Source organism: Kogia breviceps, chromosome 3 (genome assembly GCF_026419965.1).
Source record: "Kogia breviceps isolate mKogBre1 chromosome 3, mKogBre1 haplotype 1, whole genome shotgun sequence".
Classification (NCBI taxonomy): Eukaryota; Metazoa; Chordata; class Mammalia; order Artiodactyla; family Physeteridae; genus Kogia; species Kogia breviceps.
In genome coordinates, this window is record NC_081312.1 from 30,887,871 (window position 1) to 30,911,432 (window position 23,562).

General features: G+C 38.8%; 1 protein-coding gene across 15 annotated transcripts in view; it reads right to left on the reverse strand.

The window, feature by feature from the left end:
• Positions 1-23,562, reverse strand: part of SIPA1L1 (signal induced proliferation associated 1 like 1) — a 389,114-nt gene that overhangs the window by 341,987 nt on the left and 23,565 nt on the right. For 2 of the 15 annotated variants that reach the window (XM_067028226.1, XM_067028219.1), the window contains exon 2: positions 10,540-10,635. The exons of the other annotated variants lie outside the window; for them this stretch is intronic. The gene's annotated coding sequence lies outside the window, so the exon portion shown is untranslated. The remainder of the gene's footprint in view (positions 1-10,539; positions 10,636-23,562) is intronic. 15 annotated transcript variants of the gene reach the window in all.

The following is a 23,562-nucleotide window of genomic DNA, read 5'->3' on the forward strand; positions in this document are numbered from 1 at the left end:
ATAATAACAAGATAATGAAATAGAAAACATACAGACAAGAGATAAAATTAATAAAGTCAAAGCCTGGGTTTTAAAATTATCATCAAAACTGACAAACTTCTAGTTATACCAGTTAAGAAAAAAAAGAGACAAAACTCAAATCACCAATATCAGAAATGAAAAAAACATATATTACCAGAGATGTTACAGACATTTAAGAGGATAAGATAATATGATGTATTACTTTATGACAACTAATTAAACAACTTACATGAAATGGACACATTTCTTAAAAAAATAAAACCTATCAAAATTGACACAAGAAGAAACAGAAAATCTAATTAGTCCTATCTCTTTTCAAGAAACTGAATCTGTTATCAAAAATATTCCAAAAAGGGCTTCCCTGGTGGCGCAGTGGTTGAGAGTCCGCCTGCCGATGCAGGGGACACGGGTTCGTGCCCCGGTCCGGGAGGATCCCACATGCCGCGGAGTGGCTGGGCCTGTGAGCCATGGCCGCTGGGCCTGCGCGTCCGGAGCCTGTGCCCCGCAAAGGGAGAGGCCACAGCAGTGAGAGGCCCACGCAACGCAAAAAAAAAAAAAAAAAAAAAAAAAATTCCAAAAAAACCCACTCCAATTCCAGATCATTTCACTGATGAATTCTATTATACATTCAAGAAAGAAATTTAACTTTTTCAGAAAATAGAGATCACTGCCCAACTCATTTTACAAGACTAGCATAACACTAATACTAAAACCTGACAAAGATATAACAAAAAACAAAAATTACAGATTCAGTCCCTTCTGATAGACACAAAAATTTTTAACAAAGTTTTAGCAAATTCAACAATATATTTAAAAAGGTACATATGAGCAAATACAGTTTATCCCAAGAATGCAAGACTTTTAACATTTGAAAATCAATCAATGTAACAAATAAAGAAGAAAACCTCAGGATCAGTTCAATAGATACAGAAAAGGTATTGACAAAATCCAAAAACCATCATGACAAAAACTCTCTACAAACTAGGAAGAGTAGAGAATCTCCTCAGGGACTTCGCTGGTGGTCCAGTGAGTAAGACTCCACACTCCCAATTCAGGGGGGCCCAGGTTCAATCCATGGTAGGGGAACTAGATCCTGAATGCATGCCACAACTAAGAGTTTGCATGCCACAACTAAGAAGTCTGCATGCTGCAACTAAAAGAGAATCTCCTCAAACTGATAAAGGACAACTACCCCCAAAACCTAAAACCAACATCACACTCAAAGGTGAAAGACTGAATTGTTTTTGCCTGGGATAAAGAATAAGGCAAGAGGCTTCCCTGGTGGCGCAGTGGTTGAGAGTCCGCCTGCCGATGCAGGGGACGCGGGTTCGTGCCCCGGTCCGGGAGGATCCCACGTGCCGCGGAGCGGCTGGGCCCGTGGGCCATGGCTGCTGGGCCTGCGCGTCCGGAGCCTCTGCTCCGCGACGGGAGAGGCCACGGCGGTGAGAGGCCCGCATACCACAAAAAAAAAAAAAAAAAGAATAAGGCAAGAATGCTCACATTTACCACTTTCTATTCAATGCTATACTGGAGGTTCCAGCCACTGAAATAAGGCAAGAAAAATAAATAAAAGCCATAAAGATCAAAAAGGAAAAAGTAAAACTTATTTGAAAATCCTATGATCATTCTTGTAGAAAATTCCAAGGAATCCACAAAACAACTACTAGAACTAATATATGAATTTAGCAAGATTGCAGAATACATAGTTGATGTAAAAAATCAAGTATGTTCTTACTAGCAGCAATTAGAAAACGAACTTTTATTTTTAAATCCTACTCATGGGCAAACAAATAGTGGTATATATTGCAAAATACACACACACACACACACACACACACACAAACATATGCATATATCTCTCCACAAAGTCAGGGAATAAACAAAGAAAGATGACAACACAGAATCCAGAAAATAAAAGATCCTCAAAGGAGAAAACTGAAGGGAATCCCCAAGATGGCAGTAAATCCAAAATGGCAGCTCTTTGGAGGCTCAACAATAAGCAGTTCAGAGCCAGCAGGACACAGAGGTCTGGGAGAGACAGAGCCAAGAGAAAACTGGAACCGACGGATGCCGTAACAAGTTTTAACATTTAAGTCTACAGTTCCATCAGAATGCTTAGAGCAAAATTAGCACTTAATCAATAGAAAGCTAAGCAAATTAAAAACAAAGTAACCACTATCTCTGAGGGGAAAAAGCTGAAGAAAGAATAAGTACTCACTGAATACTCTCTGGCCAAGGTCATCAATATTCAAATGATAATACTGTAAGTACTGAATGATGGCCTAACCAAAAATTAGACAAAACTGTCACTGGGAGAATGGGGAAAGGGTAGTAGGGGAGCTAAATCATCACCTTCTGTAGGAAGATGTCAAAACATAATGTTTAGAATTGAAAACTCAAGCTGAAAGAGTAAAAATAAATTATTTAGATATGGAACAATAAATGACAAAAGAACTAGCTTTAAAAAAAAAAAAAAATCCTTGAAAATGATTGCCTCTGAAGAGAGGTAGAAACGTTGGAGCACAGAATTTTTTCTTTTCAAGGCTGTATTAGTATTAACTATTTTACTTACTATTTAAACCAGGCATATTATTGCTTTGCTAAAAGTTAAAATTAAATTAAAATAAATAAACACTTCAAATAAAAATCTATAGTGTCCAACCTTGGGGCCACTGTCAAGGAAATATTTTTAAATGAATTTGGTTTCTCTAAACAAGTTTACAGACAAAAATCAGTTTGAGTAAAACAGATTAGAAATGTATATAAACAGTTGCAAAAAATTAAAACTATTTGTAAACTGAAGAACAAGTAGTTCAATAAAAACATTTAGTAAAAGTTAAGACTATAGAAACACTGAGTCCATATCAAATATATCCAGTTTCCTAATAAATACTGCAAGTGGTAATTAAGGAAGTAAAAAATTTTTTTTCAAATATACTCACATCAACCTCAAAAAATATATAATATGCCCAAAAGGCCTTGCTACCCACTTTCAGTTCTTCAGCTGCCCACAGTACCTGGAGTATTTTTGAATACTCCTTAAGACCTCCAAAGACCAGTGACATTCATAGCAGAGACGCACTGAATGGATACATTACGAATATTTGAGAAGGATCCCTCACCATCCAGTCTCTAGAGAGTGAATTATTTCTGAGAGTATATTTTGCAAAACAGCTTTTAAGTCACAAAAATACCAGGAGGGGAAGGAAAAAAGCAGACAGGAGAAAAAATGATAAAATTTTGAAAAATACGTACAATATATTTCTAAAACACTCGTAACATTTTAACTCATTCTTTGAGCTGTTAAGTGGGAGACTTTCTGGAAACTCTGATAAACTATTCATAGTTCTACTCAATCAGAAGCATTCTAATTAAATACATAATATTAATATAACTGTCTAAGAAAACACTTAAGGGAACTCTACAGATAGTTTCTAAAGTAGATTCCATCCTGTGGGGTAGTTCCTCACTAAAGATATATGCAGCCCATGTGCTCACTCCTATGTTTGTAATCTGTGATTATACAACTTAACATTACAGTCACCCCAGGCCATTCCACATTTAAAGAGATGTGTTTACGGCCATATCCTGCCAAACAACCATAATACACTTAACCTCAGTTCAACCACTGCTTGAATGAACTTGCTAGGATCACACTGCAATACAGATGCAAAACAAATATTAGGCTAAGGAATGTGATGTTCACATATTGAAAAAAGAGGGAAATCCTTATATAATTAATGCTTCAGTCTCTAGGGCAGAATGTACATGAGTATTTAAATTCTAAAAGCTGGAAATCTAAATATAGAACATGGATAAAAATAACAAATTCTTAATTTTGGAAAAAGAAATGAATTCCTCTGAAGGGTGGAGTATGTTATCTCAGAAAGCAACTCTAAGTAGGTGGCAATAAAGGACAATGTTGCCTCTGGATCTATCCAAGCAAATCAGTAAGTCTAGAAACAGAAGAAAAAAATGAATCTGAGAACATTTTTTAAAGGTATTGTTCAGAGCAGATTACATTAGATTATTGCTTTGAATCCACTTGCATTATCAATAGCAACCAAAAGTCAACACCACCCAATCGCTTCCTGTGATCTAAACCCACTTTGGGATGCCAGACTACTTCTTAGTGAACAAGTTCTCACAGGAAGGTGAGCCAATGCACTCATTCAGTCAATCACCAAATATGTGTTGGCCCAAAATACTTCCTTCAGAAAAACGCTTATAAATTAAAAACTAGGAATGAGACAGTATGATAATGTCTTAACTGTGATTTATCATGTTTTCTGACTTCCTAATAAAATACAGACTTCAGCCTGTAAGGCCAAGAGTCCACCAAAAGATCTATTTCAACTGTTCAGCCACCATATGTCATACGTGAACAGGAGAGTCACACTAAGGAGACAGAGGAAGGGATAAGGAGCTAACACTCACCATCAGTGGCCTCAGGTGATGCACGTAGACCTCAGTTTCACTTTATCGTTCAAGCAAGATGTAACACAAGAGTACACAAAGACTATCTGTGAAACTGTATGTCTGCTACAAGTCCATTTATAATGATCATTATTGAGAAATAACCACTCATGGCCCCTTAAATTAACACTCAATTATGCCTAGAATAAATTTATAAGAACGTGTATTTCAGTGTGTTTAAAAAACTCGGAGGCTGCCTTCTGGTACTTTCATCAATAGAGACAGATCATTTTAATCTTTCATTTGTCATGAATAAACAAACCCTTCCAGAAATGTTCTCCTTATTACTCAAAGTAAAGGAAGTATTACTAGAATTCCATTTTGCAAGTCATCTAGACCACCACTGACAAATGTTCTCAAAAGTATATCTTAGGGCTTCCCTGGTGGCGCAGTGGTTGAGAATCCGCCTGCCGATGCAGGGGATACGGGTTCGTGCCCCGGTCCGGGAAGATCCCACATGCCGCGGAGCGGCTGGGCCCGTGAGCCATGGCCGCTGAGCCTGCGCATCCGGAGCCTGTGCCCCGCAACGGGAGAGGCCACAACAGTGAGAGGCCCGCATACCACAAAAAAAAAAAAAAAAAAAGTATATCTTATTCGCACTAATGTTTCCCGGGATTGATGGCTGATTAAGTATAAAGTGAACTATTTTACCAGTGAGGAAAAAGCATTATTTTATCAAGGCCACTGTTGGATAATAAATAGAATTCAAGATCACTTTCCCATTTAGTAGCCTTTTTCACTCCAAAACACCATTCTTACTATCAAATTCAATAAGCAAGCATTTGCCTTTATAATGGTACATTGATAGACTGCTTCTTTCTACAAAATGGATACTCCAGAGCATGAACCATTTCTGTATATGTTAAATTATTACTGGTATTAAACAATAAAATATACAAATATCACTAATTTAGAAAGTAAACTGTGATGTCATAGATACAAAGTACCATCTCTGATTCAGCGAAAACCTGACATCAAAGCTGGAAGCAGGACCTCTGAATCCTATATCCATAAATAACCTTGGACAAGTGAGTTGACCCCTTTGATTCTCCATTTCTATATGCTTTCCCTGGAGAACACCACCCACTTACTGAGAGAAAGAAGTGAGACCATGGATATAATAAGCTCTCAGGACAGTACCCACATAAGTAAGTACTGGCCATTGTTGTTGCATTGTTTTTTACTGGAGGGAAAGTATGTAGTAATCACACCCAAAAGAGTTAAACTTAAGCAATACACATACTAGTCTTTAAAAGTCTATCCAAATAGTGAAATAAGAATACCACAAAAATAAAACAAAATATACAAGGACATATGAAAAAGTTATCCAAGGTCTAGTGTACTTTACCATGATTTTTTTTTTTTTTATAAACTCTTAGTTGTATTCTGACTTGAGTAGACAATGTCTAAGATTTCATACATGAATCACTTACTACTTCACCTCCCGGTATCTTGAAAACAGAATAAATCTTTTAATAAGAATAAACTAATGTTTTAATAAGAGCTCAGAATGTTAATTAGCATTTTTTATAAAAGTAAAAAAGTGGAAAACAGGCTAAATGTCCAACTTGAAAATGTATGAAAAAATATGCAGCTATAAAAAGAATGAGAGGGACTTACATATCCTAATATGGAATGATCTAAGACATGTCAAGTTTTTTTTAAAAACAACATATAAAGAAAGACTCTATGTTAAGACAACCGAAAAAATAACTTATGTTACATACATACATATTTATGCACTTAAACGCATACACCAAGGATTCAAAGTATGTGACCAATAGTAACCTCTTGGTTTTACTCTGCATAATCCTGTTATTTGACTATTTCAGTGAGACTCTATTTATACATTACTTGTGTAATCTATGAACCCCCAGGAAACCTAGCCAATACACTAGGCTAAAATCAAGTAAAAATAAGTTTTAGACAGCACTTCTTAGTTTACAAAAGGATTTTGTAATCCTTTCAATAAATCCTTTAACACATCATCTAATTTGATCCCCACAATAGCTTCTAGAATTTAAGGTAGTATCCTTCCTTTACAAGTGAGAACAGACTCAAGTATTTATTAATCCACAGTTAGTAAATGCAGAGCCAAAACGGAAACATGGTCTCCTGGCTCTAAATTCAGTGTTGAGTTTCTTGTGCTACAGTTCCTCCATAAATTGAAATGCTGACATCTATACCGAGGCTCTCTAAACCGCTGTAGTGCTTCCCTTCTCATGAAAATTCACAGTGTGGAGGTAAAGGCATTAGAGTAGGAGTCATCCTGGGTTCCAGTCTCGACTACACCACCACTAAGACATCACAGTAAGTCAAACCTTCAACCATGATTCTTGTGGCCGCACGAGATATTCAACAGTGATACTTTTAAAAAATACTAATACCCAGGCCTAACCTCCAGAGATAGGACTTAATTGGTCTAGGGCATTAGTACCTTTATTAAAAGCTCCCCTGGTTATTCTAAGGTGCAGCTTGGTTAAGACCAGAGCTTTAAGACTTAAATGTTATTATCTGATAAAAATAAAAGATATTAAAAATCACATGCTATGGGGCTTCCCTGGTGACGCAGTGGTTAAGAATCCGCCTGTCAATGCAGAGGACATGGCTTGGAGCCCTGGTCCAGGAGCATCCCACATGCTGCGGAGCATCTAAGTCCACACGCCACAACTGCTGAGCCTGTGCTCTAGAGCCTGCAAGCCACAACGACTGAGCCTGCACACCTAGAGCCCGTGCTCCGCAACAAGAGAAGCCACTGCAATGAGGAGCCCATGCACTGCAACGAAGAGTAGCCCCCGCCTGCTGCAACTAGAGAAAGCCCGTGCGTGGCAACGAAGACACAACACAGTCAAAACTAAATAAATAATAAAAATAAATAAAATAAAACTAGTGAATTAAAAATTCACATGCTGGGCTTCCCTGGTGGTACAGTGGTTGAGAGTCCGCCTGCCGATGCAGGGGACACGGGTTCGAGCCCTGGTCTGGGAAGATCCCACATGCTGCGGGGCAACTAAGCCCGTGAGCCACAACTACTGAGCCTGCGCTCCACAACTACTGAGCCTGCGCTCCACAACGGGAGAAGCCGTGACAGTGAGAGGCCCGTGAACCGTGATGAAGAGTGACCCCCACTCGCCTCAACTGGAGAAAGCCCTCACACAGAAACAAAGACCCAACACAGCCAAAAAGTAAATTAAGTAATTTTTTTAAAAATTAACATGCTACGTACTTCCCCAGAGTTGAAATGAGGAATGAAAGTTATCACATATGGGAAAGCCTCATGTAAATAATAAAATGCCTTAACACATGTAACAGATTGCTATTTATTCCTTCCAACAGGTAGCAACATCTTCTGTGTACCAGGCATGTACTGGGATGGAGAGGAAAGGCATCATCCTCAAGAAGCTGGGAAGCTGCCATGTCCTCAAATTACAGCCAAGCAGGTGGTGGTGACCAGCCCAGCCTTGGGGTATGAAGGTGTGTAGGGGTAATTGTGAGAAGAGGGCTTAGAAAGGACAGTGCAGAGGAGACCCTTGAGCTAGACCTTGACATTCTAGACAGGGGGCACATCACACCCAGGCAAGGGATTCAGGATGGCCAGAGGTCCTCAGAGAGAGGTCTCAGGACCCTGGGAATCCTTGAGACCCTTTCAGGGAATCTGTAAGGTTAAAACTCTTTTAATAGTAATACTAAGACACATTACCACCAAAACACTAGAAACAATTTAAATGTCTTCCAACTTTTAAAGAGACAAACATATTCATCTGTTTATCTATGTATGAATATAAATATTCATACATTGGAGTAAGATAGCCATTAAAAGGAACAAATTAGTGATACACACAATAGCATGGACATATCTCAAATGCCCTGTGTTAAATGAAAGAAGCCAAATTCAAAAGATTACAGACTGTACAATTCCATTTACATGACATCCGAGCAAAAGCAAAACCACAGAGCTAGAAAACAGGTCAGAGGGTGCTGAGGCTAGGGGTAGGGGAACATTTTGGGGTGATGGAAATGTTCTTTATCTTCATTGTGGTTACACAGCCATATGCGTTTGTCAAAACCCAGAGAACTATACATTAAAAAGGGTGGACTAGGGCTTCCCTGGTGGCGCAGTGGTTGAGAGTCCGCCTGCCGATGCAGGGGACACGGATTCGTGCCCCGGTCCGGGAAGATCCCACATGCCGCGGAGCGGCTGGGCCCGTGAGCCATGGCCGCTGAGCCTGCGCGTCCAGAGCCTGTGCTCCGCAACGGGAGAGGCCACAGCAGTGAGAGGCCCACATATGACACACAAACAAAACAAAACAAAAACAAAAAGGGTGGACTACACTGTATATAAGTTATACCTCAATAATTTGAACTTTTAAAAATAATACCATGCTGCTGTTTGCCTTTTTCACTCTCATTCTCTCATAACTGTTTTCCAGAAGCTGCATGACTTGATGATGTTATCACTCTGCACGAAGGGAACGTAAGCTTGTATATGCTTGAATTTTAAACTTTTCTCCATTTTAACTTCGAATAAATAGTGATAGATATAATCAACAAAAACAAAAGTTCCCTTGGGGCTTTAATAAAGTTTAACAGCAGAAAAGGTGTCTGAGACCAAAAGTTTGAGAACCACTGCCATAGGTAATAGGGAGGCCCTAAAGTGTTCAAGCAGAAAGTAATGGGATCCAACTTTACAAAGAATGGTGCAGGGAAATTAGTTACTAAGTTACTACAAAGGTCTGAGTAAGGCTGATCCCAGGATGCACTGGAAAGAAATTATGTCCACACATCATCTGTAGCTAGTTATAAATCCCAAGCCAGGGCTTCCCTGGTGGCTCAGTGGTTGAGAGTCCGCCTGCCGATGCAGGGGATACGGGTTCGTGCCCCAGTCTGGGAGGATCCCACATGCCGCGGAGCGGATAGGCCAGTGAGCTATGGCCGCTGAGCCTGCGTGTCCGGAGACTGTGCTCTGCAACAGGAGAGGCCACAACAGTGAGAGGCCCGTGTAACGCAAAAAAAATTTTTTAAATCCCAAGCCAGCTTCTCTCTACTGAGCTGCCTCTTTGTTGGTGTGTTACTGTTTTGCCAAATAATTCCTTTAACTAGTAATATAGTTAGGAAACTAAATCTTCACTAAGAGCCATCCTACAATGCATTACTAAGTGATTTTTGCATTATTCACTTAATTGCCGTTGTCCCTCTTCAAACCATGCCAACAACTTAAAGCTGAGTTTTACATATTTTAAACTTGAGAAGTAACCATCCTAAAGAGGTACAAAAATTAACTTAGAAGTGGTTCAGTAGCTCAAAATCAATTAGGAAAATTAGGCAACTGATTAAAAAGCCAATTTATTACTTCTCGGAAATGTACTTTCATTTGTAACCAGAAACACTATGGCAATCCCAACTCAGCACAATTTTTCCTATGCCATGTGGTTTTTTCGAATTTGTGTTGGGGGATGGGTTGTGTGTTTGGTTTTGCTTTTGGGTTTGGTTTTGGTTTTGGTCTGCACAGTTCCCTTTCTTCCTAGAGAAAACTCATTTCTAAATACTAGCCCTATCCAAATTATTTTGAGTACAGATCTTTTTTCTATAATCTTCTCACGCCCAAAACTCTTATAGTACTTCAGGATGCCACAGAGATAGAAAAATTAATCTTAAAACCATCCATGTCTTTAAGCTTTAAAATAGAAAACAGACAAACAGATGACAGAATGATCAATCCATCATAGGCAGGAACTAGTAGGTGTCAGAAAGATGACTTCCTTCCCCTAAAAAAAACCTTACAGTTTTATAAGTCATTTTGAATGAACACGTGTGTGTGTTTCAATCATCATCACATATTGCTTCTCTAATTGTTTTAAGTAGCCAGCCCTTTGACACCTCTTAGGTCATCCTGAACAGGTGGAAACTTGTCTGGAGAATTCAATTTGCCACCTTTTAAAAAATCCACCTATACTCCTATTCATGTGAAAGGGGGTAGGGGAACCCCAAACTTCGGCCAAGGGAGCCGTGTATTACTAAGAGAAAGTAAAACTCGATCCTTACCCGAAAGTACAGTCCTTTTCATCTATCTCTTATACAAAAATCTTGGGAAATTAGTTTACAGTCAGTCCTACAGGAGATTCAAATTTGAAACTGAACCTATGGATTGAAAAGGGGAAATAATTAATGTGAACCACATGTATAATGAAGATAAAAACATCAATTTAATCAAAGACGAAATTTCCGTACACTTGTTAAAGCCAAATGGTTTCTGCAGGAAACCTGTTCTCTGTGACTCAAATCCAAAATGGAAAACGTGGGTGGTTCTTCCTGACTTACCATTAAGAGTCAGCCAATTGGCTGCTGAAGTTTTCACACAACTTAAGCTCAAACACTAGCCTCCCATCTGCTCTAATACTGTCATACCTTAGTAAGATGAAAGAGGCATAAAGGCTTTCTTCAGCCTCAGTCTTTAACGGGGTACCTTGGGCTTATTCTGTCTAGAACATATTTGAGCACACTGCCAAGTTCTTCAAAACTTCAAATCCAGAAGATGTAAAAAACGAGAGCTAAATCACAAAATAATTCAGGGGCCATAGTAAAGCTATCTCTCACTTCAGAGCTATGATTTCTGAAAAATGACTCTCTTGGGTACTACGCTATAGTAGCTATTTGAGGAGCTGGGGCTCTGGCCTGGTTATCTTCACCATAGCTGCACTTCTTCACCACTCACTATCTGCCAAGTCATGCCTGCCAACAGATACCATTCTTGAACTTCTAAACATATAACTCTGCCAGACTGGGATATGAATCCAGTAATTCTGTAGGGTATAGAAATACCCTCTCCACCCAGCACTAGTAAACTAGCTAGTGTGACAAAGACAACTGAAACCACACACAACAGCACACCTTCAAGGTGATACTAGCATGGCAAGACAAGTACAAGGGCCTCCTGACCTTGACACCTGCAATCAAAGGAAAATCTGTGAACACCAGACAATAAAAATTCAGACAGACTCCAAGTTCCAGTTCCTTAAGATTGCAGGCCCAATTTGAAAGTTCCTCGTGTCTTAGGAGGTGGTCTGAAAATTGCCAAGAGGCTCACAGAAGCCACCCTGCTTAGCAGAGAAGAGCTTGCTATGAGCCACCAGTGACCATTCAGCAAGTTTTTGCACAATGATGCCCTCTGGAGTAACACAGGAAAACCCACTGACCAGACTAAACCAATGGGCACTGGCTCCCAAAGGATTCATCTTGAGGAAACTTTTGTGTGGAGACAATGAACAACTTGAAATATGCACACTCTTTGTACATTTAAATTTTAGAAAATGTGTGTTTGGAGGCACTAAGCATATTATGAGCAAATATAGATTCATAAGCTCTTAGAGCTGGAAGAGACCTCAATACTCCATTATCACTGTGAAACTCTCACTTCACCAGTAAGATTAAATCACAATCTCCTGACCACCAGTCTAGTGCTCTTCCTTTTACATCCTACTCTCTAATTAGTTGTGGAAACAATATTTTGGAACATATTAAAATCAAGTTATGACTCGACCGACCGCATAGTATCTCATTTAACCATGTGTTACAAAAGAAACAATTAACATAAAAGATCAATAAGTAAAAACCTTCAGAGTATTCCCTGCTGGGGAAGGACAGGGTGGGGTTGATTGTCTTTCTCCATATAAGTATAGTCTAATTTTATGGTCAGGAAAAAATATGTACAAATTATATATACAAATCATCTCTCTCTCTTTTTTAAAACTGATCCCTTCCAACCCAGTATCTTTAGCAAAAAGATACAAATCGTATCTTACTTCATTCACACAGAATGTTGAAATGACAAAAATAGCAATGCTATCTTCTCAAGTTGAGGTTTAAAATATTTTCTAAATATTTTCACTGCACCATAATTAGTTTCCCCAATATATTTACCTTCAGAACAGATCAAGTAGAGCTATTTCCCTGTTGTAGTTTTCTTTAAAACTCTGATTTTTTTTTTAACACTTCTAAGATAATAATAACCTAAGGTGTTCTTTCATTCTGTTCATTTCCTCAAATTCCAAATGACGATTCCTCAAATAAGCACATTTTTTGCAAAAAAAAAAAAAAGCCTACACACATAAAAAGGGGACATAAATAATCTGAATAAGATAAAATATCTGCATAAATTTTTGAAATTTTTAAGATAAAATATAAATCTCTAAACAAATTCATAATTGCTCCCTGGGTTACCTCCAAAGACAGGTTTATATACTCCTCTCCTATTAAGGATACTTCAGTGAAAATTTGTGACAAAAATTAGTAACAATTCTGCCATTCATTAGTTGTGTGATATTGTGCAAATCATTTAAGCTTTGGGCTTAAGCTTATATAAAAAGTCAGAAATACTTGATTTCTAAGGTATTTTCTAGGTCTCTTAATTAACATCTTCCTAATACATTAAGCATCATCTTTATTTCCGTTGAATTTCTAAAGTCAAATATCTCTTTAAATTATAAAAATGAGTATTTATAAACTACATTATGTCCTATAACTTCCTAGGAGGCTACCAGCAGCATAGCGAAGTGACAACTTCAGAACAGTCTAGACTTTATCTGCAAGAAATGTATCTCCTTGTCTCGTGTTTTAGCTTTCCCAAAAAGGTTGAGAAATGTACTTCCACATCTGGAAGACTCTACCGAAGCATCTTCCACTCTGCAGAGACTTCTAATTCCCTCCTCTTCCCTCCCCTATTGCCTCAGTACCCCAAGACTCTGAAACCTGCCCTTTTTTTTTTTTTGGCCTCAATGTTGAAAATGAAAACCTTTTAAGTCAATTACATTTAAAACCAGCTACTGTCCAAGTCTATATTTGAGAAGCTCTTTGTGCGTTTTTATCATTTAGTTATCGAGATTCTAATATCTAAAGAATTTGTTCCACTGATTCATGCTGAAAATGTAATGATTTTTTTCATCTGAGTGCAAACTCCTTGTTTATTGCCAAATAAGCAAGGAGGTTCCAGAACACTGTATGTAACACAACTCACACACTTAAAACAATTTATTTTCTTTATATGCCAACTGAAGATGTTGCCATCCCCAACAAGTTCACAAATAAAATAATCACTGGGATTGAGAATCTGTCATTTTACTAGGAGGAATCCTAAAGAGTAGCTGCTTTTGCCAAGTTCATTTATTCAACATATATATATTGAATACGTACTATGGACCAGGAACTATTTATTCTTCTTGCTGGGGATGTACAAACAAACTGACAAAAGTCTGCTTTGTGGAGGCTGTAGTCTAATGGAGAAGATAGATAATAGGCAATAAACATAATATATAGACAAATTATATGGAATATACACATATAATATTAGAGGGGATCTGTGCTATTAAAAAGAAAAAGGCCAGGATGGAGGAATAAGGGGATTCAGGAATGAATGGAGGGAAGATGGGTTGCACTCTTAAATACAATGGGTCAGGGTAGGACTCACTACAAAGACAGCTCTGAGCCAAGACTTGAAGGAGGTGAGAAGTGAACCAGATTTAATTTTCCTAGTAATTTTTACCTCATACTGATTATGCATGTAATAACACATGCCTTAACAGAAAAAGTTCTGTGCATGAGCAAACATATGAACAGCCCAGAAGAGTAAATAAAAGAGAGCTATGAGTAAATCCCCTTCATTTTTGCAGCTTATTCTACCAAGTGAAACTTACATCTTCAATTAGGCATGCTCATTGTGCGTTCCCCTCCACACCCACAAGGGTTGTTCTAACAAAATTCTTACTTCTATGATTCATACTCCTCAAACCTCAAGAAGAAATTTCCAAGTATTCATTTGACACATAAAAAAAGCACCAGTGTTATCCAACCAACAACCCCACTGAGATGGCCCAACTACAAGTCAGGACTTAAATCTCAGGACAGGAACTCAAGAGGCACTGAGCTTTTCCCACTGTGGTGAAACCTCTGCTCTTCTACAGGGTTTAATGGGAAGAGACTGGACTGTGAAATCAGGAGGCCTCACCACCAACCAGCCCTGTAACTTCGAGCAAAACACATCACACGATCTTCTCAACTATAAGACTAGGGTTTGAACCAAATGATTTCTAAGTCCCTTCTGGGGATAAGTCCACTTCAGGAAAAAACTTTTGGTAAATAACCCTATGTCAAAAAGTATAATACTTTTTGACATAGGGTTATACGAAACCCTATATACCCTTTGTGATTCTGCTAACCCATCATCACAGATCCATACACTTTAATTTGTTCCTCTAGGAACAGTATCAATTCATATCAACCCATGCATAAAATTACCACTCTCCCTCTCTGATCAAAAGATCCACAAGAATGGGCCTTGACTAGCTCACCAAGGGCAAAAGAATGTGCAAAAAGATGATATTCTCATCTCAACTTTATTATCTACATACTCTTATTAGACCAGACTAATATAGAAATTCTAAAGTAACACAAGCATGAAACTGCCAGAGTTTTAAATATTCTTTATGCACCACTACCCCCAATTTTTTTAAGTATGTTTTTAAATAGTAGGCTTCCTTAAAAGTTACCTGTAACCCATTAGTGTAGCTGCTATGACATTATTTCATATAGGTGCTGTAGGGCTTCCCTGGTGGCACAGTGGTTAAGAATCCGCCTGCCAATGCAGGGAACACGGGTTCAAATCCTGGTCCGGGAAGATCCCACATGCCGCGGAGAAACTAAGCCCATGAGTCACAACTACTGAGCCTGCACTCTGGAGCCGGCAAGCCACAACTACTGAGCCCACGTGCCACAACTACTGAAGCCTGTGCGCCCAGAGCCCATGCTCTGCTACAAGAGAAGTCACCGCAGTAAGAAGCCACGTACCACAACAAAGAGTAGACCCGGCTCTCCACAACTAGAGAAAGCCTGCACAAAGCAGAGAAGACCCAACACAGCCATAAATTAAATAAATAAATAAATGTATTTAAAAAAATAGGTGCTGTAATGAGCAGCTGTTTATTCAGGAGGGCTGAAAATCCTTGGTCCATTCTCATCACAGTTTAATTAAGAGTTCCCTGCTGTGTAAAGCCCACCTTCTCACAGTAGAATTTTTAAAAGCAAATAAACAAACGGGGGCTGGGAGCATTGTTTCCTGCCTTCCTCTGGGATGTACTTACACCTGGACAAACCTCTCCTCCAGCAACAAAACACAAAGAAACTATAGGGGACTAAGGGACTGAAAATAACTACACACACTACAGTTGGGGAAATCATGAACAGTAAGACACAATAAGGCTACCAACCAGCTGCCATTTCTGAGGATTTGGGAGCAAAAGCAGGGCACTGCCCGTGATCCCTGCACACAGCACCACCAAGGGGGTGGGCAGATCACCTCTGGCCCGACCCACGGCTCCACCCCTACACTCATCCCCCCACCCTCACCCCATTTAAGGAAACAGCCTGCCCTCCTTGGAGAGTGACCAAGGGAACCTGTTACTTGTTTGTGCTCCCTCACAGCAAGAGTCCCAATAAAGCCTTGCCTGAACTTCTCATCTGTCCTCTTTTCAACTTCTACTGATTAAAGAGTCCAAGGACTCAAGTCAGTAACAGTACCACCAACCAGACACACCACACGGGACTCCTTCAGAGTGGAGTCTCAGAGTTATGTGGGGAAAGAAGCAAGGTGGGTGGCGGTGTGTGCAGCATCCACTTTGCTCACAGACAAAAGCAGAGTGATCTTGGCTCTGGCTTCCCCTCTGAAGCATCCTGACCCAAGCAGGGGCTGCAGTTCCTGGGAGGGCAGCTTCCACAGTGCAGTACTGACAGCCAACCACTCCCAGTCTCTTTCTTCAGCTCTCCTGATGATTTTCTGAGTTACCTAGCAGCCTTAATCAATCCCTTTCTGCTTATACTAACTAGAATACATCTTAGTATCTGTAACTAAAAACCCTGACCAATTCACGTGGCACATATTCCTTTCGTTATTTCCCCATACCAGAGCTGAGACTGAAAGACAAGAGTAATCCACAGAACATTCCACTATAGGTCAAAAGTTCTCTGTTTTGAGCCAGGGCTCAAATCCACAATCAACACCTCCAACCTTTCCTTATATGTATTTTCTCCTAAATTTCATCACCTCGGCCACACAAAAAGAAGAAAATGATTTTTGCCTAATTTTCTATCAATAAAGAGTCTGATGGCAGTAACTTGGCAAGGTAGAGAACGAGACACAATAAACATCACTTCCTATAGCAGCTCAAGTTTATGAAGAATCCTGCAGGGTTAGGTAGCACTTTGAGAACATTTCCAAGCTGCAGACAAGGTGATCTAATGCTGTGTTTGAATGCCAAAGCAATCAGCACTCTGTGCCAAGGCACAGCTAAATTCACAAGGCGGCAATGAACTTTTCACTTATGTTCTCCCATCCCTCAGGGCAAGATAACCACATTAAAACCACAGCCACCTCAGTTAACTAAAATATGACACTATTACCTAACGCCCAAAGCAGACTGGAAATGGTGAGAAGTGATTATGCACGTTAAAATTCTCTTCTTGGTAGAAAGACATTACGACCCATAAAATCAATTAGCAAAGAGGGGAAATGTAATCAGTTGTTATTAATACTGTTCTTTAAGATGGCCGCAGGATCTCACAAAGGACATTCGATATCTTTGAATAATCAAATTACGCTGTATATCAGACGGCACAAAATCTTTCTCAGGTAATACTCAAAGGCAAAACTTTCATATAAGAGATCACTTACACACTTCTGAAGCCAATTAATGACACTGATACTATTCACAAGGCGTCTCAATGCTCCGCCAAATAGAAAGTGGGTATTCAATTCAAAGGAAAGCATGAGATTTGAGACAGCCTACTAAAGTTCGTGCCAACCTAGCTCTGGGGCGCAGGCACAGAGGCCATAACTTCACCTCTGTTACTGCAGGACCACTACTTCCCCTCCTGCTGCCCCGAACTGCTTTCATCAAATACTTTACAGCCCACTTAGCTTTAACACTGGTGGTGGGAAGAAGGGGAATACAGGAAAGTTAAAACATAACTCTATGATTCCCTAAGAACAGGCAAATCAATTTGCTTAAAATAAAAAAATAAAAAAAAAAAACTAGGAAACTTGGAGCTTGGCTACTTCGAAACAAAATCTTTGAAACAATCATTTCTTAGAGCCTATTGGCAAAGAAGTTACTAAGATGAGTACGGAGCTTTACTATGATTACGCATGTGCCATATGTGTCCTTTGGATGCATCTGGTGTTTTTTTTTTTTAAGAAGTGAAGTCTTTCTGGGCTAGAAATGACACGTGGCCTACTATGATGTTTTTTATGGTTTCTCATATTTAGACTCTAACTTCAGTCAATCTTACTGCAAGTTTAAGGGCAGATATGATGCTCATTTATTAACAGTGTCAAAATCATGGGATGCGTACATAATACCACAGATCAGTGATTCCCAAAGCTGGTCTGCAAAACAATACCTGCATCTGTAGGTCCTCAGAGAAATGAGGGAAAAAACTTGCTCATGAGTCTTACATAAAGCTAAATTTAGCTCATTTAAAGGGTTGCCCTTTATTCTGAAATTATGTCCTTCCTATTCTTTTGGTATACAAGTGGCCTTTCTTTACAAAACGTTAAAAAAAAAAATTTTTTTTAAGATCATAATTACATGTGTAAAATGCCAGTCTAGGTACCACTGCTCCAGATCTTCTTTGGCTTCCCCATCTCCAACATTCCAACTCCCCTCCTTCCAGCAGCTCAGGCAAAAAGTAAAAAAGTAAAACCTAATGGCATTCTCGACTCCTCTCTCACACCCCACTTCTAGACCATGAGCAAAACCTGTCAGCCTTACTCTTAAAATGTGTCCCTATTCAACCACTTCTCACCAGCATGAGGAAGACACAGATTGTTTCCATCACCCCCAAGAGGGATATCAAAATGGCCAATAAACACATGAAAAAGTCCTCAACTGCATCAGCCTTCAGGGAAATGCAAATTAAAGCCACAATAGAATACTTCTACACACCCACCAGAACAGCTCAAATTAAATGGCAGGAAATACCCCGTGTTGTCAAGAATGTGGAGCTCTCCTATGCTGCTGATAGACATATAAACTTTGGAAAAACTGCTTCTCAGTATCCACTAAAGTGAATATACACATACCCCATGACCCAACAATTCTACTCCTAATTATATCCCCCATAGATGTCTTGACAAAAGACATACATGGGAATATTCATGGCAGCACGATTCACTAGCCAAAGACAGGAAACAACTGTGGTATCATCATACAATGGAATGCTCTATAGCAATCAAAATGAATGAACTGCAAATACCTGTAAGACCAAGGATGTGTCTGTCTCACAAACACAACGTTGAGTGAAAGAAGCCAGAAACAAAAGAATAGATTATGCATGATCACAGTAAAATCAAGCTCAGAAACTGGCCAAAAAAAAACTAAGCCATGGTGTTAGTAGTCAGTGGGTAGTGCTTTGACTGGGAAGGGGTAACCAGGCCTTCTGATGGGCCAGTAATATAATAGTCTGCTCTTAATCTGAGCATTGACTACACCAGTGTAGTCACTTTGTAAAAATTCATCTCACCATATACTTGCGCTTTCTGCCCTTTTCTGTATGCTTGTTATACTATGATATATAAAGTTTTTCTTTTTTTTTTTTTTCTTTTTTTTTTTTTTGTGGTACGCGGGCCTCTCACTGTTGTGGCCTCTCCCGTTGCGGAGCACAAGCTCCGGACGCTGCAGGCTCAGCGGCCATGGCTCACGGGCCCAGCCGCTCCGCGGCGTGTGGGATCTTCCCGGACCGGGGCACGAACCCGTGTCCCCTGCATCGGCAGGTGGACTCTCAACCACTGCGCCACCAGGGAAGCCCCTAAAGCTTTTCTTTTTAATCACCTTCCCAATAAGGCCTTCTCTAGCCTGACTTCTCTATCTAAAATTTCTACCACTCCCCAATATTTCATATTCTTCTTTCTCTCTTACTTTTCTACTTTAGCACTTGTCAATATCTAACACACTATCTTACATACTAGGTCTATTTTACAAGCATATCTTGTTTACTGTCCCTCTCCACTCATTACACTACAAATTCCACAAGTGCAGGTATTTTGTCCATTTTCCCGGGTGCTGGGTCCCCAATGCCTGAAACAATGCCTGGCAGAGAACAGGCACTCAATAAACTCTGATTTAATTAATTTATTAATGATACAGCCTTGACCAACTTAATTATGTTTGTGGATTCATGCCATGTATTCTTGCAGTCATCGTGGTATATTTAAGCAATAAGCCAGTTGCTGTTCTGGTTGTACATTTCTCAACCTGGTTTCGAGACCTCTCATCTTCCTGGTCACCCTCTGGACGCTCAAGTTTTTCCCATTTCCAGATTAGGCTCTGGCCAGTCTGGAGTACAACAGAACACTCTGAACTCATAACATCTGTTTTTTTACAAATGAAGCATAAGGCTGGCATCAACTATTCTCTTACCATACCTACCCTGTGGACTCAACTTATACTGAGTTTAGGGTCAAATAAAATTAACAAAGAAACTTAACTCTAATTTTTCTCCCTTCACATAAACATATAAATCAAGAAATATTCCCATCCTCTAGTGAGGTCTTTGGTTTCTGATCCTAAATGCAGAAATTTTCTCGTATCTCTACCTCACTGTAAGATGGGGGTTTTTTTTTGGTATCTGCCTTTCTCCCCAATACCAAAAGTAAAAAAAGAGATTGCATTGTATTAATTTGGCATAGATGTTATCAAAGTTATAAACAATGATTCTCTAAAAACTGCAAGCTCTTTCATCTACGCATCCAACACTGTAAGATTCGGCTCACCATTCCAAACCTCAAGTGCTTTTTAAAGCAGTGTTGTTTCTCCATATATACAATGGAATATTACTCAGCCATAAAAAGAAATGAAACTGAGTTATTTGTAATGAGGTGGATAGACCTGGAATCTGTCATACAGAGTGAAGTAAGTCAGAAGGATAAAAACAAATACCGTATGCTAACACATATATATGGAATCTAAAAAAAAAAAAAAAAATGTCATGAAGAGATTAGTGGTAGGATGGGAATAAAACACAGACCTACTAGAGCATGGACTTGAGGATATGGGGAGGGGGAAGGGTAAGCTGTGACGATGTGAGAGAGTGGCAGGGACATATACACACTACCAAATGTAAATTAGATAGCTAGTGGGAAGCTGCAGCATAGCACAGGGAGTTCACCTCTGTGCTTTGTGACCACCTAGAGGGGTGGGATAGGGAGGATGGGAGGGAGGGTGACACAAGAGGGAAGAGTTATGGGAACATATGTATATGTATAACTGATTCACTTTGTTGTAAAGGAGAAACTAACACACTATTGTAAAACAGTTATACTCAAATAAAGATGTTAAAAAAATAAAAAAATAAAGCAGTGTTGTTTCTCAACCTTTCTTCACTATCATTCCCAAAAGAGACTTTTTAGACATTTTTCTTAATAATTCTCCATGAAACTGTAACACCACAGATATACTGTATATGTCTATGTACTTAAACTGTATATCTGTTTATATACTTATGTATATTGTGCTTGAAACATTAAAAGATAAAATTTCTACCCTCCTCCCAGTAATTTCACTTCTTTGGACATGCATACTTTAAACCCTTGATTCTGTCAACTACTACATTACCTTACCTTTCTCATTTTACTTCACAAGTAAATTTGTCAACAAGAAAACCATTTCAGTCAAAGATGAAAGTTGTAACTAACAGAAGGTCAAGTACAGAGTCCAACAGCACAGGAGGAAAAGCTCCCTTCCCAGATGATGCAAATCCACTAAATCTACCATTTTTTAAGTATACTTATTCAATGAGCTACAAACCCACCAAATACCCACTCAGTATTTTCCATCTTCTTCATAAGGACAGCATTTTGTTAAACTAAACACTGTTGAAATCAAAAGACAGCAGTCCCTTGACTAATACCTACCGAACGTTCTTGAAATCTATTTTGAAAAGAAAACAAGATTAGCACAGAATGACCTGTTTTAGTCTCTCCTAAATCTCTCTAAAATCTGTTACTTTTCTTGGCCTTCTGGTCCAGGTAATCCCTACCTTCACTCTTCTAAGAATTTCCTGTTTCCCTAAATTCAGATTAGTATTTTTTATTTTCCACATTATGTATTAGCAAATGTTTTAAATGCAAATCTGACCATTCTGCTTCCTGGATATTTAAAATCCTTCCAGAGCTCCTCCTACCTGTAAGATAAAGTCCCAACTCCTCAGCATGATACGCAAAGCTTTCCATTATGAGGCCAAACAGTGGCAACATCTTGCCACTTCTAGAAAGCTTTTTCATAATCATTTTACTCTATAGAGTAGAAATGTTCTTACACCCAAGCCCCAGCACCTACCTGCCCTCCCCAACCTATCCACTTCCCCTTAGTCTGTGCAGATTTGAGAAGCAACACCACCTCCTCAGAGAAGTCTTCCTCACTCACCAACCTAGCGTCACAAAGCATTTCACAACCAGTTTGACAAGCACTCTGCCTACATCTGGCAATTACTTATCAGTCTGTTTCTCCCACAATTGAGCCATTCAAAAATTATGCGCAAAATCTGCAGCAACGTGGATGGACCTAGAGATTATCATACTAAATGAAGTAAGTCAGACAGAGAAACAAATATCATATGACATAACTTATATGTGGAATCTAAAAAAATGATACAAATGAACTTATTTACAAAACAGAAACAGACTCACAGACATAAACTTATGGTTACCGAAGGGGAAAGGGGGTGAAACTTGGGATTAACATATATACACTACTGTATATAACATAGATTAAACAAGAAGAACCTACTGTATAGCACAGTATATTCACTACCTTGTAATAACCTACAATGGAAAAGAATCTGAAAAAGAACATATATACAGGTAGATGGCTGAATCACTTTGCTGTACACCTGAAACTAACACAACATTATAAATGAACTATACTTCAATAAAAAGTTAATTTAAAAATATATATATGGGCAAAGAAATGCACTAAGAATACTTCCTTCAAGCTGATCATCTAAATGTGAACTTGACACTAACCTTTGTGCCCCCAGCACCAGGAATGCCAGGACCCTATGGGAACTGTTAGCCCAATATGTATTTTTGGAAGTACAGAAACCATAAACAAAATATAAAATAAAAAACAAGGACCTACTGCATAGCACAGGGAACTATACTCAATATCATGTAATAACCTACATTAGAAAAGAATATGTGTGTGTGTGTGTGTGTGTGTGTGTATAAGTGAATTACTTTGCCGTACACCTGAAACTAACACAACCTTGTAAATCAACTATACCTCAATAAAAAAGTAGAATATATAGTTGTACATTCATATAATTGAAAACTATAGAGCAATGAAAATGAACTACAGCTACAAGCAACATATGGATAAATTTTACATGTTAAGCAAAAGAAACCCAGTATGTATGAAAACATGCTGTATAATGCCATTTGTACAAATTTCAAAAATATGTAAAAACCAATCTATGGTGTTAGAAGTCAAAAGAGCAATTACCTTTGAGGAAGAAAGAGGGCTAGTGATTGCAAAGACCTATGAGAAGGCTTCTGGGGGTCTGGTAATGCTCTCTTTCTTGACCCTGCATAGTGGTTACACACATGTATTCATTTTCTGATAACTTATTGGCCTGTATCTTTACGATCTGTGCATTTGATGTGTATTCTACTTCCAAAAAGCTTTTTTAAATCATTGTGGTAATTTAAAAATTTTTCCTACAAGCCACAGGTCTTCCTAGTTATAACCTTTCTAAAACACTTGTAGCCATTCAGCCTATTTTGTTTTCATGCTTATTATGTCCCCTTTTCTCTTTTATCCACCACTTAAAACCTGGCTTCCTATGAAAGTAAAAAGACATCACAGAATAGGAGAAAAATTTTGCAAATCATATACCTGATAGAAGATGTGTGTCTAGAGTATATAAAGAACTCTTACAACTCAATAATAAAAGGACAAATCAATTATAAAATGGGCCAAGGATCTGAATAGACATTTCTCCAAAGAAGATATACAAATGACCAAT